The sequence below is a fragment of the Bison bison genome, unplaced genomic scaffold (assembly GCF_000754665.1).
Source record: "Bison bison bison isolate TAMUID 2011002044 unplaced genomic scaffold, Bison_UMD1.0 scf7180017864368, whole genome shotgun sequence".
Classification (NCBI taxonomy): domain Eukaryota; kingdom Metazoa; phylum Chordata; class Mammalia; order Artiodactyla; family Bovidae; genus Bison; species Bison bison.
The window spans coordinates 2,077,281-2,094,423 of record NW_011494940.1 but is presented as its reverse complement, the minus strand read 5'-3'; the positions used below and the strand labels follow the sequence as shown (position 1 = coordinate 2,094,423).

At 44.0% G+C, this 17,143-nt stretch overlaps 1 protein-coding gene across 8 annotated transcripts in view; it reads right to left on the bottom strand.

The window, feature by feature from the left end:
• Positions 1-814, bottom strand: part of NUMB (numb homolog (Drosophila)) — a 163,754-nt gene extending 162,940 nt beyond the window's left edge. For 7 of the 8 annotated variants that reach the window (XR_826694.1, XM_010855785.1, XM_010855792.1 and 4 more), the window contains exon 1: positions 729-814. The gene's annotated coding sequence lies outside the window, so the exon portion shown is untranslated. Of the gene's footprint in view, positions 1-490; positions 687-728 lie in introns of those variants that run through there. The other variant, XM_010855788.1, reaches the window with a different exon arrangement.
• Between the last annotated feature and the right edge of the window lie 16,329 nt (positions 815-17,143).

Here is a 17,143-nt window from a genome sequence, read left to right as displayed (position 1 = left end):
CAAGCTGTTCAAGGTCTCCAGCGGTCCGACCAACCGAAGCCCCGCCAGAGCTCCCACAGCGCTGCTCTCGTGGATGGCCGCCTTTCTCAGGAGAATCCCCCGCCCCCTCCCTGCCTCCTTCCTCGACATCCTCACTGGGACCCCTGCCGCCCTTGGCCTCCCTTCTCCCTCGGACCCGGGCCACTCCCAGTCTCCAGTCTCCCCACCCCCCCCCCACCCCAGCTTTCTCCGCTCGGGCCGCACCCGGACTTCCCGGGTTCCCACCTTCTTCCTCACACCTAAAGGTGTCCGGAGTATACCCGCGTCACCTCGTCCCTCAGACCAGGTCGTAACCGGTCACTCCCTTCTCCGGGACCACAGACGCTCCCGTCTCCCCCAGGAACCTACCCCTCACACGCACCGGTCGCCGGTCAGTGTCCCAGACCCGACCAGCTAGGCGTCCCGAGGGACCTGCTGGCCTGACTCGCTTGGGTCCGGCCCCGCAGCCTACCTTGCCACACTACGAACTCCGCCGCAGGAGCCGGGCGGCTCTCCCACCAGCCCAGTCAGGGCGAACTCGCCCCCGTCGCCGCCCCCGCCCTGGCCCCGGCCCGGGCCGGGCTGGACCCGCAGTCGAGGCCCCCTTCCCGCTGGCTTCCGCTTCGGGAGCGCAGAGATGGAGTTTCCACCCCCACCCCCCGCGACGGCCCCCAGACCTCAGGCCCGCAGGGTTCATTATCGGAACTCACCTGCAGCTGCCGCCGACCAACTCTAGCGCCCCTGCCTCTCTACCTCGGGCGCCAGTAGCCACCTAGCGCCTCCACCTCCCCCATGACAACAGTCCCACCCCTTTTCACACATCTTACCTCGCGATTGGATAGTGGGGCGGCAGCTCTCTGCTCTTATTGGTTTAGTGTACCCGTCGGTCAAAACTTTATTACCGCCCCTTTTCCTGACCCGGTATTAGCCCCCTCCCGGACCTGGAGCGACCTACCAAGCTTTAGTTGTAATTGGTTGATGGTTGGACAGTTCAAAGTTCTGATAGGCTACCGCAAGCGTCTGTTAAGTCAACTGGCAAAGGATGGTCGGCTCCGGTTGGTTCGAGCTTGGGCACAGTTTGGTTGCGCAGTAGAAAGCAAGGAAGGGACTGACGCTCAAATCCGACGGGAAGGATTAACTCTTTGTGGTAGAGGTGACTGTAAACTCGTGCCTTTCTCCAACTTTCTCCCAATAAGGAAAAGCTTATCATGCCAGCTTACCCAGAGGGTAGTACTTACACAAGACAACAACATTAGAAATTGTGTATAAAAATCGATTACAACTCAGTGAGAGAAACGCTCTATATAAATGAAAATTTCCCCTTGAGGTCCTATGGTGCCCAGTTTCCTTGACGTTCTTTCCAGAAGTCTCCACACGAAAGGGCAAAGCACAGCCCTTTAGCAGAAGTCAGTCCACTTTGGTTGCAGTTAATAAGTTGAAGTGGCGTGTTGTGAGGTCTCCCCCTTCCAGACTCACTCATGGCTGGCTTCTGCGAAGTGACCAAACAGCCAACAGCAAGTTTGGACTAAATGGGCCACAGTTTACCCTTGTGATGCTCTGGAAAAGAAAATTCGGCTCCCTGCAACTTGATTTTTATGCTCAGTAGTTCTTAAATAACCCTACTAGATGTGTGTCAGATACTTAACAATTTATCTTTTTTTCTAAACCTCTCTTCCTAGCAGTCTAAATTAAGACCGTTGAATGAATTGCAGTTCTTTTCTCATATTGGCACAATGCACAAGAATAAATGATTGCGTTTTTATTCACTTGGGTACAAATCACAGTAGGCACTCGAGAAATTTGATGTTGCTATAAAAACTTGTGCTCCTAGAAATGTATATCCTTTTTTTTTTCATTTCAGCTTTTTGCTTTTATTTTTCATTTCCACCCACTGTTCCTGCTCCTGAATGGCAAAATGCTGGCCTAATTACTCTTTCAGTTTCTAAATCAGATTTAAATAAATGTACCTTCCTCACAACTCCACCCAGCATACATAAATTCATGGGTCATGAAACATACACTCAGGAATGGATTGGGAAATTTCAAGGGTACTTCCCCTTAAGCACCCCTTTATGATTGGGGACTTCAGGTGGCACCAAGACTAGACCTTGCCCCTTTCTTATTCCTGCTAAGTCTTTGTTCCATATCTCTTCTGTTTACCCTTCTGTCCTATTTCAGCAAGCTACAAGAAGTGTAAAACTGTGTGGTTCATTATCACCACCCCCACCTCAAAGAAAAAATTGTCTATTTTCTAACATATATTTTTAGTCATTTAAATAAAGTATATACCTCTATCACCAAACTAAGCGGAAATTATTCCTCAAGTAACTCTACATAACAGTAAGGTATCTTTTCCTAGTCTTTTCCCAGAACTTTCCTCCCCCTTCTCTCATCCTCACCTTCCAATTTAGAAATAACCTCCTCTTCAATTCAATGACTCATAAAAAGCCTGTGAAAGGAAAGCGGAAAAGCCAAAATAACCACAGAAATGTCTGAATCATTCAGTTGAAGGAAAGATCAAACATTGACCATGATAAGATGGCATTCAAGACATAAGGCAAGCCTTAACTAACATCCCATAACAAAAGAAGTAACATGTAAATGTGAAGATGCTCCAGTGAGAAGGAAGCAGCAGTATGTCCGAAGCTTTTGAATATTATTACCAACAGCTTTCTTCTCTCTAGTCTTGGCGGTACCCTACCTACCAATTTTAGAGCAAGTTAGAAGGCAATTAATGTCCTGGCAGATAGAAAACAATAACGTCATAGGAGGGCATGGCCATTATTATGATACTCTGGGTAATAATGGCTCTTTCACAGTCATAGTGACTATGTGCCATAGAGAACATAGAATTAGGCCAGCAAGAGGATTTGTCATGGAAGTTCAGGAACTCAACAAAATTACTATCACAAAACTAGGAATATTGCCACAAAGTTCAGCTATTCCTTTTATTTCATTGTATCTATTTATTTATTTTCACCACACAACACAGCCTGTGGGATCTTAATTCCTCCACCAGGAATGGAACCTGCACCCACTACACTGGAAGCATGAGGTCTTAACCACTGGACCACCAGGGAAGTCACCCCCTACTTCATATACTAGAAAAAGTTGGCTTAAAACTCAGCATTCAGAAAATTAAGATCATGGCATCCGGTCCCATCACTTCATGGCAAATAGATGGGGAAACAATGGAAACGGGACAGACTTTATTTTCTTGGGCTCCAAAATAACTGCAGATGGTGACTTCAACCTTGAAACTGAAAGACCCTTGCTCCTTCAAAGAAAAGCTATGACCAACCTAGACAGCATATTAAAAAGCAGGGACATTACTTTGCCAACAAAGTTCCGTCTAGTCAAGGCTATGGTTTTTCTAGTAGTCATGTATGGATGTAAGAGTTGGATTATAAAGAAAGCTGAGCGCCGAAGAATTGACGCTTTTGATCTGTGGTGTTGGAGAAGAGTCTTGAGAGTCCCTTGGACTGCAAGGAGATCCAAACAGTCAATCCTAAAGGAGATCAGCCCTGGGATTTCTTTGGAAGGACTGAAGCTGAAGCTGAAACTCCAATACTTTGGCCACCTGATGTGAAGAACTGACTCATTGGAAAAGACCCTGATGCTGGGAAAGATTGAAGGCAGGAGGAGAAGAGGGTGACAGAGGATGAGATGGCTGGATAGCATCACCAACTTGATGGACATGAGTTTGAGTAAGCTCCAAGAGTTGGTGATGGACAAGAAAGCCTGGCATGCTGCAGTCCATGGGGTTGCAGAGAGTTGGACATAACTGAGCAACTGAACTGAAAAAAAGGCATTCATAAATGTTTTTGCTCATACGTGCATATACACTTCTATCACTCGCATTCCTTGTGAAAATCAGTTAAGAGGAAAAATGTAATATAAACACATACAACCCAGTAAGAGAGAAAACCTTAAAGAAAGAAGATTTTAAGGAACATTCTTTGATGCAGCAGAAGGCTATTCTGTTATTGAAGCCCATGCAGTAACTGGAAAAGTTATTGCTTGTACCCTACATTTTGATTTTGTGTCCACAAAGTAATCTTATAATGCAATTATTCCATCCAACTTCTCTTTTCTTTCCTGTGTTAGGTGCTTCTCCATCACTCTCAAGGCCCACTCTTAAAAAGCAAGGACACTGGAGTCAGGGAGTCTGCAACTCTGTGTTGCGTGGCTGGTTGTGGAGGTGGTGCAGATGGTATCTCTGCAGAACCACTTGAGCAAAACCAGCATGGCAGGTGTATTAAAGGCAAAAATAGCCTTTATAAATCCTGATTAAGTGGGAAATGATGGACTCAGAGTGATGGCCCAATATCTGAGTGGTATGGTTTGCCTTGGGCTCTCATGTGTGCTGGTGCATTTTGCTCTTTTCTTTGCTGCTCCTCTCTTTGATCATACCACTTTCAAGGGAGCAAAACCCGAGTGTCTTTACATTTCTATTTTAGTCCAGGAGGACACACTCACTATGAAAACTCCATTTGGTGTTTTTTGTTTGTTTGGGGATTTTTTTTTGCCTCCCTGGTTTCTGCACACAATCCAAATGGATTAGAGAAGCAAACAGTCGGTGGAAAAGAAAATCAGTCAGATGAGCAGACAAAGGCCAGAGCTGCTTGCTGCTAGTAGTTAGGGGCAAAGTCATAATATTTGATAAGAGATGGTTCCCTGAGTTTAGGATCCCTGAAAGTGGAGGTTGACAGGGATATAGGGATTGGAGGGAAGGGAGGAAAGAGTCAAAAAGTGAGACAGAGACAGAGAGAATGAGAGCTGAGAGAGAAAGAAAGCCCTTGGAGAAGAGGGTAATGAACATGAGAGAGTCAAGAGGCCACAATCAGAGTGCTGAGACAGCTTCGAGTGCTACCCGCAACCGCCCCAGATATGGACTTTACACCAGGTTGCACAATTGAACCAACAAAGTACAGCCTCTGCCACTGGCTGAAAGGAGAATGGGGCCAGAACTCTACCCTATGGCATCGTTGCTCTGTTGCCACCTGGAAATACCCCTGAGCTCAAAGCCTGCTGCTTTGGCACCAGGGAAAAGCCAACAAGGAAGGATAGATTCCTGCAGTCAGCCAGTGAACGAATCTTTTGATTTCATAAAGGTGACCACTGGCATGAAACAAAGGTAAACAAAGGGAAATTTTCTGGAAGAAGATGTTTTTGCCATCCCAAACTGGGGAGCTTCCAACAAAGGGACGTGCCAAGTTGCTTTCCATGCTGAAACAAAGCACTATGGTTTCAAAATTCAAGACTGTTCCTTGGATGGGAAGAAGCAAAAAAATTTAAAAAGTCAGTGGAAAAGGGTGTCCTCTCAGGCGGAACCATTTGATTTCCAATTCTAGGGCTCATGTGATTTTTAAGTAGCACACCATACCGTCTCATTACTCAATGCAGGCATTTTCATCCTCAAGAAAAGTGTGTATACCCCTCTACCCACCCTGCATAGCATAGGTAAGATGGCTTGAGTGCTTGTAAAATGGACAGGTTGCAGCTCTTAGCTCTGCCATTGTGCTATTGAATGGTGCCCCTGGTTACTATCATCAGATCTATGGGTGGACCAGCCATTCTTCTGAAACAGGGAGTGGACCACTCAAAGCACTTAGCACCATTTAAACTTTTGTCCATCCCAGTTTTACACACACACACAAAGAGTTTCCTGGAAACCTGGCTACACTCCAAGGATTTCAGAGAGTAGAATGCATTTTAGAACTCCAGTTTCCTGATCACTTGGAATCTCATAAGAAAGTAGACTTGAACTCAGACCCTGAAACTAAATGTGTTCAGATCCTGGCTCTGCTATTTCTAGCCATGTGACTCTGGGAAAGTTGATTCATTTACCTAAACTTCAGTTTCTTCACCTACAAAGTGGAATGTATATTAGCTATCTCTTGCTGGGTAACAAATTATCCCCAAATTTAGTAGCTTAAAACAACATTTATTACCTCTGTCTCTGTGGGTCAGAATTCCTGGTATAACTTAACTGGGTCCTCTGGCTCTGGGTGTCTCACAAGGGTGCGGTCACCTCAAGCCTCAATTAGGATGAACCTGCATCCTAGCTCAGTTATATCATTATTGGCAGGATTCCTTAGCTCACAAGCTTTAGCCTAAGGCCTCAGATCCGCATGAGCTATTGGCTCAGGACCTCTCTGTGCCTTACTTGTGAATCTCTCCATAGAACATTTCAAAACATAGCAGCTTCCTTCATCACAGCAAGCCAGCACAAGGGAAAAAGAGAGGGCCAAGGAGAGAGGCTGCAAAAAGACAAAAGTCAGTCTTTTGCAATCTAATCACAGAAGTGACATCCCAATATTCTTGCCACATTCTGTTAGTCAAAAGCAAGTCACTGGGTCCAGCCCACACTCAAGGAAAGGAGATTGCACAAGGGTGCAAATACCAGGAGGGGGATTATTGGAGTCACTTTAGAAGCAGCTGCTGCTGCTGCTGCTAAGTCGCTTCAGTCGTGTCCGACTCTGTGCGACCCCCATAGACAGCAGCCCACCAGGCTCCCCCATCCCTGGGATTCTCCAGGCAAGAACGCTGGAGTGGGTTGCCATTTCCTTCTCCAATGCATGAAAGTGAAAAGTGAAAGTGAAGTCGCTCAGTTGTGTCCGACTCTTAGCGACCCCGTGGACTGCAGCCTACCAGGCTCCTCCGCCCGTGGGATTTTCCAGGCAAGAGTACTGGAGTGGGGTGCCATTGCCTTCTCTAGAAGCAGCCTACCATATGATAATAGTAATAATACCTACTTACAGGTTTTGTTTAAAAGTTAAAGCAGAGAATGTGTTCAGTTCAAAGCCTGGCATATATTATGTACCAACCCACTCCAGTGTTCTTGCCTGGAGAATCCCAGGGATGGGGAGCCTGGTCGGCTGCCGTCTCTGGGGTCGCACAGAGTCAGACACGACTGAAGCGACTTAGAAGCAGCAGCAGTGTATACAATACTATTCTTTTAATTTTATTATTGAGTATATAATGATTGGTTTTCTCTCCCTTCTAGGTTCTCGGAGGAAACTTTTATGAGCAATAAATGAGATAATCTACATAGTTCAGGAAGGACCTGATGCATGGTAAATTCTCATTAATTATTATTAATGTTAATTTTTATTAACATTATATGAGTGTGTGATATCTGGTTCCCTTGCCAAGCTACTGAACGGATATGCAATATCCAGAATGGCCTTCTTTTCAAATATTTTGTCTCATTTATCCACATGTACCCTATACTTGCCAGACCATAATTCCAGATCTGGGGCTCAGAAAATATGAGCAACAAAGCCATGATCCAGTCTAATTTCCTGCCTGCCTTATATTAAGCAAAGCATGCTCAAAGCCAGCAAGATTGGGTAATTTGGGTAATTAAAGTTCCAGAGAGGGGGGGGGTGTACCCAGGATGAGCAAGGACATGGCTGTGTGACTTTTGGCCCTTTCATTGGTCACTCTGCAGTCTGCTGTCAATCCTTAACAGGATGAGAGAAAGAGGGATCCTACCAGGCTCTGTGGATGGCATGAGGGCACCCAAGGGGCAGACTGCATCCCTGGACTGGGAGCAGTCAGAATCAAGAGGCTGAAGAGAGAGCAATTTTGCAATTAGAAAGCTGGAAGCAGAAAGCCCAGTTTACAACATGAACGAACGATCACTATGAGGTTCGATTGACTAGCAGGGCTGGGTTGAGTGGCTTCCTTATAAAGAAGGAGGATATTGAGGACTGGCCTGTAGCCAGAGAAAATGAGGAACTATTATCAAGGAAACCCCATTATTTTGGCTTTGAGTCATTTCTCAGGGCTCACACATGATTATATTATAAGAAAAATGTGGTGGTGGCTGGGGGGGGTTGGGGGCAGGGTGAGAACTCCTAAAGCATAAATGATCTTTAAACCAAAAACATTGTGGAAACACAAAGGTCCAAATGCATAGCTTACCTCATCTCATCTTTTCAGGCTACTCAAATATTCTCTCCCCCTTCCTCCCTCCACTCTCTTTACATTTGTACAGGTTCTTTCCTTTTGTCAGTGTTCCAGGCAGAAGAAAAAAACTATCCTCACAAGGAAATGCCTTAGGATCTTTTCAACTGGAGCTGCTTTCTGATCCAAAGTCACTGTCTTAAGCAGTTTCTTCTGTGGTGCTAGACCATTAGCACTCAATAAATACTCACAGATAATAACAGTTACACTTCTGCCTCCAAATCAAGACACCTGTGCAGGGGGTATTTAAACAGGTCCCTTGATTTTCTGATATGCCACAACCCTGGCCTCTGCTTCTCTGGGCATGTTCCTAGGTGTTTCCACATTTGTGCACAGAAGAGCTCAAAGCAGAAGTTGTAGGGAAAGATCTGCAAGGTTAAAGGAGAGGTATGTAGCAACACCAAGTTCCTCTTCCTGTCACTTGTCTCCTCTTCTTCTAACTCTGTGTTTCCTCTGGGTTTGAGAAAGAGGAGAATTATAAGTTTCAACACTTCTCAGTAGCCAGAGAAGATCTCTGTCTGCTGTTTTGCAGGATGGCCAATTTTAGAAGGGAAAGAAGGGCTGAGAAGATGAAGACTTGCCCCCAGGAAACCTGCCTACACAATAGGGATGGTGTGTTTATTTATTCAGCTTTTTCCTCCAGGCAGCCAGAGCAGCAGCCATTTCATTTTGACCTCAGGAAGTGTATTTAGTAGTAGGCTTTCTTTCTTTTCCTGTTAGTTTCCTGCAAAAGGACATCAGTGTCTTCTTAGAGCAGCAGCTGATAGGAAAGGATGTTATTGCTCAAGGGAAGGCAGACAAGCATATTTCCGTATTTCCCGAGTCAGACCCAGATCATCCCCAGGGCCCAGAGAGTGCAGCCTGGGCTGTGGAAATAGAAGAACATGATTTTCACACCCATTTCCCTCATGCCATCTTCCTCCCTGAAATACTCTCTAGTGTAACAATAATTACATCTTCCACTTGCGTAGAATTTTACACTTTCCCAAGGTAAGCATCACACTATACAGAAGCAGAATCAGAGGCACTGTATTTGATGGAAACTGGGATTTACTTTGTGGGGTTAATATTATGTACAGGGGAAATTATAGCAATCGTATAGGTTTACTCTAAGTAGGATGAGATGGCTGGATGGCATCACCAACTTGACGGACATCAGTTTGAGCAAGCTCCGGGAGATGGTGATATATGGGGAAGCCTGGCATGCTGCAGTCCATGGGGTCATGAAGAGTCGGGCGTGACTGAGCACGCACACTGAGCATACACGCACCCTGAGTTAGGTTCCCTTTACTGGCTCCTACTCATTCTACAGATCTCACTTTCAAAGTGATTACTACAGCGGGGCCTGCTGACATCTCCTCTCCCAGGCACCACTGGGTTGGGCTGTTATATATATTGCACTTGCGTTTTGGATACACACATCCCATGAGTAAATCTGTGTGGAGCACATCCTCCTATAGCACTGTGATATCAGGAACCCATCCATCCTGCTCACAGTTCCTAGCACAGGGCCTGACCCAAAGTAGTTCACTAAATGTTCAGTGAACGAATGAGTCAGGAGTTGTCTCTAGGAGCTGCCTTCCTTCCCTACACCATCATTTATTTTGGGGTGGTGCTATGGGAGTTGTAAAAAAGAAAAAGCATGTGCTAATTATCATGTAATGCTCACTAGTCGTTAGTAGTAATTCGTAGGTAAAAGCACAGTGGTGGTGTATGACTAAATAAAACATTCCACCAGTGTGTACAGGGCCTTCCCTGCATTATGAATCTGAAATCTCATTTCCTGTCTCCATTGGACCCCCACAGAGAGACAGGGTCATTCCTTCAGTCGCCAACAGTGGGGAGAGGGAGAACTCAGTTTCCTCTGATTGAGCAAAACCATTCTGGTATGAAAATTAAATGCTGGGCCAGTAGTGGCCCTCTGCTACTTCCCTTTCAGGTTCTGAGATGGATTTCCCCATCAAAGGTCTGCACTGAGTTATCCCTGCTCCAGATAAAAAAAAATTAAAAAGTCATCTCCCTCAGGGTGAGTGATGGACACATGGACGCATCCTGCTAATCTTCCCATTGTGGGTCAAGGTTCATGGCCTGGGCCCCCTCCTTGGGAACAAAAAGAACAAGCTGAAAGGAAGGACAAGACTTTTCCTTCTCATTCCTTCCTACCTCAAAAGCTCTTGGTCTGTGGCTTCCTCTTGTTCTGCAGAGGGGAAGTGAGGATGAAGACAGAGGGGGAAGAATACCACAGGACACAGCACTCTGATGGGCCTGAGATTGTCAGGGAGCTGTGACTTGGGATGAAGGATTATAAGACATGAAGAATCCCTAGAGATTCTTCAACAATTCTCACATTCCAAATAACCAAGGCACAGCCCAGTGGCCAGGACACAGGGAACCAGAAATGCAGTCAGCGGGTGGTGATGACAGCGAAGAAGCGAGCAGATCTGACACTCCAGCCCCTATGAAGAACTGTGCCCCAAGGGAGCACCACAGACAGCTGCAGGCTGGGTCGTGAAGACAGGGAGTGAGTGTTGAGCATGAGACCTTGAATCAGGAGGCCCACACTCTATTTCCAGCTCAGCCATCAGCTGATGGAAGGATCCCACGCGAAAGATGACTATCAGAGATGTGGCTTTATCAGTTAACCATGGAATGGGCACATATTTATGAGACGCTTTGAAATCTCTAGATGAAAAGAAATGGCAAGAAAAGCTATTATTATTTTGAGTGTTGATTCATAGAGGAGCCACCTCATCTTTGAGCTCCTGTATTGGAATCAGAGGCCACAGTATTTTCATCTTGGGTGGAGCAGTCCCTGGAGATCTGTTTTCTAAGAACTTCAGTTGAGAGTAAGTTCATTGTTGAGGTCCACAAGGAATCCAACCAAAAATCTCATCATTGGAGTGTTACACATTTCCAACCAAGCCCCAGTAAGTTTTCTGGGCAAACAGATCCTGGCCAGACCTAACTTGCCTGGAGGCATGCATAGGCTATGCTGTAGGAACTCTTCTCCCTCCCTGTCACTTTGCTAAGCTTCTTTCTCCTCCTGTTCTTTTTAACAAGTGCATAAGGCTACTTGGAAACTTTGACTTATCAAAGAATATTTATAGAGATTCCAAAATGAACACACCAATTGTGGTTCTCCACTTACCATTTAGCACCCCCACACACACTTTTTAAAGGAAGTGGTCAAACCAGACCCTCTTTCATTCTATTTGGCTGGTCTGTGACCCTGGTATTCTACTTCTCTATTCATTCCCTTGTATACTTTACTGTGAATACTCCTGCCCCTCTACCTCCATTCCAAAGGGTTATGTTAGTTATTAAGTTCTTAAATGAAACCATATTCTCCTTCCTGGTGTCTCCAACGCTAACAGGCAGACTCATAACAGGACTTTAACCCAAAACCTTCAACAAGTGCTTTCCTTGCCCTGAATGACCTAAGAAGCAACAATCCCAGGTCACAATCATCACAGAAAGAGATATTATTTTTCTGCTATTGCACTAAGTGGACAAAGGTTGTCTTACTCATGCAGAAGGATTACTTAATAAAGCTAGAGCTGCTTGTAAACCAAAAAATCTCAGGAATGGGCATGTGACTGCTAGGCATGCTTTAGGGGGTAAGCTAAGTCTATAGTATCACAAGAAGCATGGGTAAGACCAACAGGAACTCTGCTCTCAAATCCCCAAATCCTAGGATTACAATGTAACTGACAAACTTTCAGTACGGTTAAGATGAGGACTGATAAAAAGAAAAAGACTATTTCAAGCTGTAGGCAATAAGCTCATGGAACTCAATATCCAAGGAAGGAATATAGTCAGAATACAGAAACAATTAGAGCAAACTTAAGAAGTACAGAAGCATATACGTGTGAACCAGACAGTCCTATATCAATGCCCCAGGTTCCCCTCCTAGTTCCAGATATTCTACTGTATTGGATTGGAGTAGGTGTACTTTATTTTTGCAAAGCTCCACCAATGATTCTGATTCCTAACCAGGTTTGAGAACCACTACTTGAATAACCTTTCATCCAAGGTAAGAGACTATTAAATGGACTATAGCTCTGACCCAACCTGGTAATCATTATGGTCCTAATTGTCAAACTGCTTGGTTAGTGAATGACAACTCTGAGATGGATAACAGCTGGTGTCTTTGTGACGTGGAGCAAGCTTCAGAGTAGCCGTTAGACTCGAGCCACAGATCAAATGTAGTAATATAGTAGTCCTCTAGTCCCTGGCCCATTTAGAACCTTTTCCAAGATTTTCGAGAATTTCTCACCTCAGGGATGAATTAACTGGAGACTTTTAGAACAAACTTTGGAAGGAAATAGTCAAATCTGCTTACCACTATACAATGCAGACTTCTTTAAACATTTCCCTTGTGGTTTTTTATGCACAGTGCTTAGAATACTAGGCGTTCATTCATTCAGTAAATATCCATTTACTAAAACTTAAGACATATAATCTATGCTAATAGTTTGCTGCTGAGGATATAAGTAAGCTAATGTGTGTTTAGTAGCTCAGTTGTGTTTGACTCTGCGACCCCATGGACTGTAGCCTACCAGGCTCTTCTGTCTGTGGGGATTCTCCAGGCATGAATACTGGAGTGGGTTGCCATACCCTCTTCCAGAGGATCTTTCCAACCCAGGGATAGAACCCAGGTCTCTCACATTGCAGGCAGATTCTTTACCATCTGAGCCACCAGGGAAGCTGAGGATATAAATAAGCTAACGAGATAGTAGTAAAACAAATGTGGTCTCTAGCTTCATTAGTAACTAAGAAGCTCTCAACTTTTAAAATTTTATTATAATGGCTGGGTACAGTGGAACAGCCATTCCAGGAAGTTCTATGAGGGCAATTTTACCCTCTTAGGAATAGAGAATTTCAGTTCTAGATATAGCTCACCTGAGGTTAAAAACAACTATAAAATAAAATGCCCCCCTTTATTCCAAATGTACTTACAAGTAAAGGATAAAATGAACCTCCAGAAGATAACAATTATGTTTTGTTCACCTTTGGATCCGAATTGCCACATACAGTACCTTGTGCCTAGTAAGATTCAGTGTTTTTGAATGAGTGAATGAATGAATGAAGCTTGAATCTCAGTTCTGCTGCTTATTGTACATCCTGTACAAGGAATCTTTCTGACCCTCTGATTCCTCATAATTGAGGCAATAACTACCCTGACTACTTGTCATATGACTTGAAATCACATGGTCACTAGCACTGTAGCTGGCATAAGACAGGCAGGTACTCAACAAATGCTCATGGGGATGGTACATGGCTATTATTGAGAAAACAGGGAAATAAAAATTTCTAGGGACCAACTTGTATGGTCAGACTGACACCTGGTGGTACAGTTTTAGAACCTATACCAAAAATATAGTCAATTGCTTGTTTGACAGCAGAGCCTGGTGGGCTGCTCTCTATGGGGTCGTACCAAGTCGGACACGACTGAAGCGACTTAGCAGCAGCAGCAGGAACGAATAAGAACTGCTTTACAAGTAACTTTTTTTTTTTTTACATACAAGTAACATTTAATCCTCACCAGCGATTTTTCATCCTGACTGTATGCTAGAATAATCCGTGGACCTTTTATAATATATTGCTATTGATTTCACCCTCAGAGATTCTGACTTGATTTGTAGGACAGGCTGTCACATTTTTAAAAAGCAATGTTAATATGTAACTAGGTTGAGAACCACTGCAAAAGACCCATGAGATCTTATTATTCTTCCCATTTTACAAATGTGAAAGTAAAATTCAGAATGATAAAGTAATTGTCACAGAGTCACATAGTTACTAGTGTAGCAGAAGGGAATTTGAACACGAGTCTACCATTTTTCTCTACACCACATTGACTTGGCAGAGGCTTTTGGAAGTCTGGTGTGCTCCACTTAGCTTCTGCCCATGAAAGACTCAAACTCAGAGGTCCTGTAGAATTCCATGACCCTACGGGGGTGAAGCACTCCAAAAAGCAGTTTGGTGTTGAAGGGGTAATATGACCCCAATGAAGGCCCTGACTTCCCAAATACTTTCTATAAAATTCCTCTTCTCAAGAGCTTTAAACTCTTCTTCTCTGTTGATGGATAAATGAATAATGTGAGGTTGCTTGATTCTTAATTGAAAAGCTACAAGATACATTTAATGCTTTCTTTCTTTTCTGAGGTCTGAGAACTGAAACAGTTTAATCATCCGTTATAGAGTTCCAGGAAACAGCCTCCTGTGCAGCCACTGCACAACTTATCGTATCTGGCCAAAAACAGTCGAGGTGTTAGGCATCAGCAGGTGAAGAAGAATGAAAGGGTTAAATCCAAACATCTGAGACGGTGTCCTGAACTGGCCTCCCAAAGATGGTTCTCAGAGGACAGATGGTTTTGAAAGGCATGGGAAGCACATGTCCCTTCCAAACCTACCCTGTAGAAAATGCCAGCTCAGTCCAAGCCTGGAAAATGAATGGGCTCATTGAGGAAGCCTGCGGCATCTTATAGAGCTGGCTCAATTACTTGCTAGGATGGTTTCCCTGGACTTTATGAGGATTATTTTCTTCGGTTGGTGTTGGAAGCATATGGGAGCAGGCTGAGGGTGCTGAGGTTCAGCCAAGTGGGCAATAGTCTAGAAACTCACCATCTGAAAAGCCTATACCAGGGATCACAAACTGTCAGACCAGGGGCAAAATTTAGCTCATAAATGTGTTTGGCACAGTGTTAGCTTTCAGGGTTTCTAATATTTTTAAGTTAATGGCCAATATTTTACGCTGAAGAAGTTTCATGCCTTGACTGTCCTGGTCACAACTATTATCCCAGAATCTAGAACAGTGCCTGGAACAGAATAACTCTTTAATATTTTTTTAAATTTATATTTCTTTTAAAAAAAAACCCTATGAAGTAGGAAATATTGTCAACCATTTTACAATAAATAAAATAAACCTCAGAGAATTAAGTAATTCACCTAAGGTCACATAATTGATAAGCAGCCAAATATTTGGACTTAAGCATGTTGACTTTCCGGAGAAGGCAGTGGCACCCCACTCCAGTACTCTTGCCTGGAAAATCCCATGGATGGAGGAGCCTGGTAGGCTGCAGTCCATGGGGTCTCGAAGAGTCGGACACGACTGAGAGACTTCACTTTCACTTTTCACTTTCATGCATTGGAGAAGGAAATGGCAACCCACTCCAGTGTTCTTGCCTGGAGAATCCCAGGGATGGCAGAGCCTGGTAGGCTGCCGTCTATGGGGTCGCACAGAGTCGGACACGACTGAAGTGACTTAGCAGTAGCAGTAGCATGTCGACTTTCAAACTGCTCCACACTGCCCAGCATCCTACATTGGTGGGCCTTTCACAGTCATGAAGCCATTTTGGTTTAAACTTTTAAAAACAGCTTAATTGAGATACGATTAACACACTACAATTTACCCATTTAAAGTGTATGATGTGGTCCAGTGGTTAAGGCTCTATGCGATTCCCCTGCAGGAGGCACAGATTTGATCCATGGTCAGGGAACTAAGATCCCACAGGCCTTGAGGTGTGGTCAAAAAAAAAAATGTATGATACAATGTTTTTTGGTATATTCAGAAGGTTGCACAATCATCATCCCAATGTCGTTTTAGAATGTATTTGTTCCCCCTAAAAAACACCCATTAACAGTCAATTCCTGTTCCCCTCTCCAACCCTCCCTCCCTAATTCCCACCTCTCCCAGCCCTATATAATCTGTAATCTACTTTCTGTTTGTATAAACTGCTTATTCTGTAATCTACCACAAAGGAGAGGAGAATATACAATGGAGAAAAGATAGTCTCTTTAGCAAGTGGTCCCGGGAAAGCTGGACAGCTACATGTAAAAGAATGAAATTAGAACACTCCCTCACCATATACAAAAATAAACTCAAATGGTTAAAATACCTAAATATAAGACATGATACTATAAAACTTCTAGAAGAGAACATAAGCAAAACATTCTCTGACTTAAATCATAGCAATATTTTTTGGACCTGTCTCCTAAGACAAAGGAAACAAAAGCAAAAATAAACAAATGGTTCCTAATCAAACTTATAAGCTTTTGCATAGCAAAGAGAACTGTCGACGAAATGACAAGGCAACCTATGGATTGGTAAAAAAATATTTGTAAATGATGCAATTGACAAGAGGTTAACATCCAAAATGCACAAACAGCTTCAGTTCAATTCAGTTCAGTTGCTCAGTCGTGTCCGACTCTTTGTAACCCCATGAATTGCAGCACACCTGGCCTCCCTGTCCATCACCAACTCCCAGAGTTCACTCAAACTCTTGTCCATCGAGTCGGTGATGCCATCCAGCCATCTCATCCTCTGTCGTCCCCTTCTCCTCCTGCCCCCAATCCCTCCCAGCATCAGAGTCTTTTCCAATGAGTCAACACTTTGCATGAGGTGGCCAAAGTACTGGAGTTTCAGCTTTAGCATCAATCCTTCCAATGAACACCCAGGACTGATCTCCTTTAGAATGGACTGGTTGGATCTTCTTGCAGTCCAAAGGACTCTCAAGAGTTCGACTCTTTTTGAACCACAGTTCGAAAGTATCAATTCTTCGGCGCTCAGCTTTCTTCACAGTCCAACTCTCACATCCATACATGACCACAGGAAAAACCATAGCCTTAACTAGACCGACGTCTGTTGGCAAAGTAATGTCTCTGCTTTTGAATATGCTATCTAGGTTGGTCATAATTTTCCTTCCAAGGAGTAAGCGTCTTTTAATTTCATGGCTGCAATTACCATCTGCAGTGATTTTGGAGCCCAAGAAAAGAACGTCTGTCATTGTTTCCATTGTTTCCCCATCTATTTGCCATGAAGTGATATGACCAGATACCATGATCTTAGTTTTTTGAATGTTGAGTTTTAAGCCAGGTTTTTCTCTCTCCTCTTTCACTTTCAAGAGTCTCTTTAGTTCCTCTTCACTTTCTGCCATAAGGGTGGTGTCATCTGCATATCTGAGGTCATTGATACTTCTCCTGGCAATCTTGATTCCAGCTTGTGCTTCTTCCAGCCCAGTGTTTCTCATAATGTACTCTGCATATAAGTTAAATAAGCAGGGTGACAATATACAGCCTTGATGTACTCCTTTTCATATTTGAAACCAGTCTGTTGTTCCATGTCCTGTTCTAACTGTTGCTTCTTGACCTG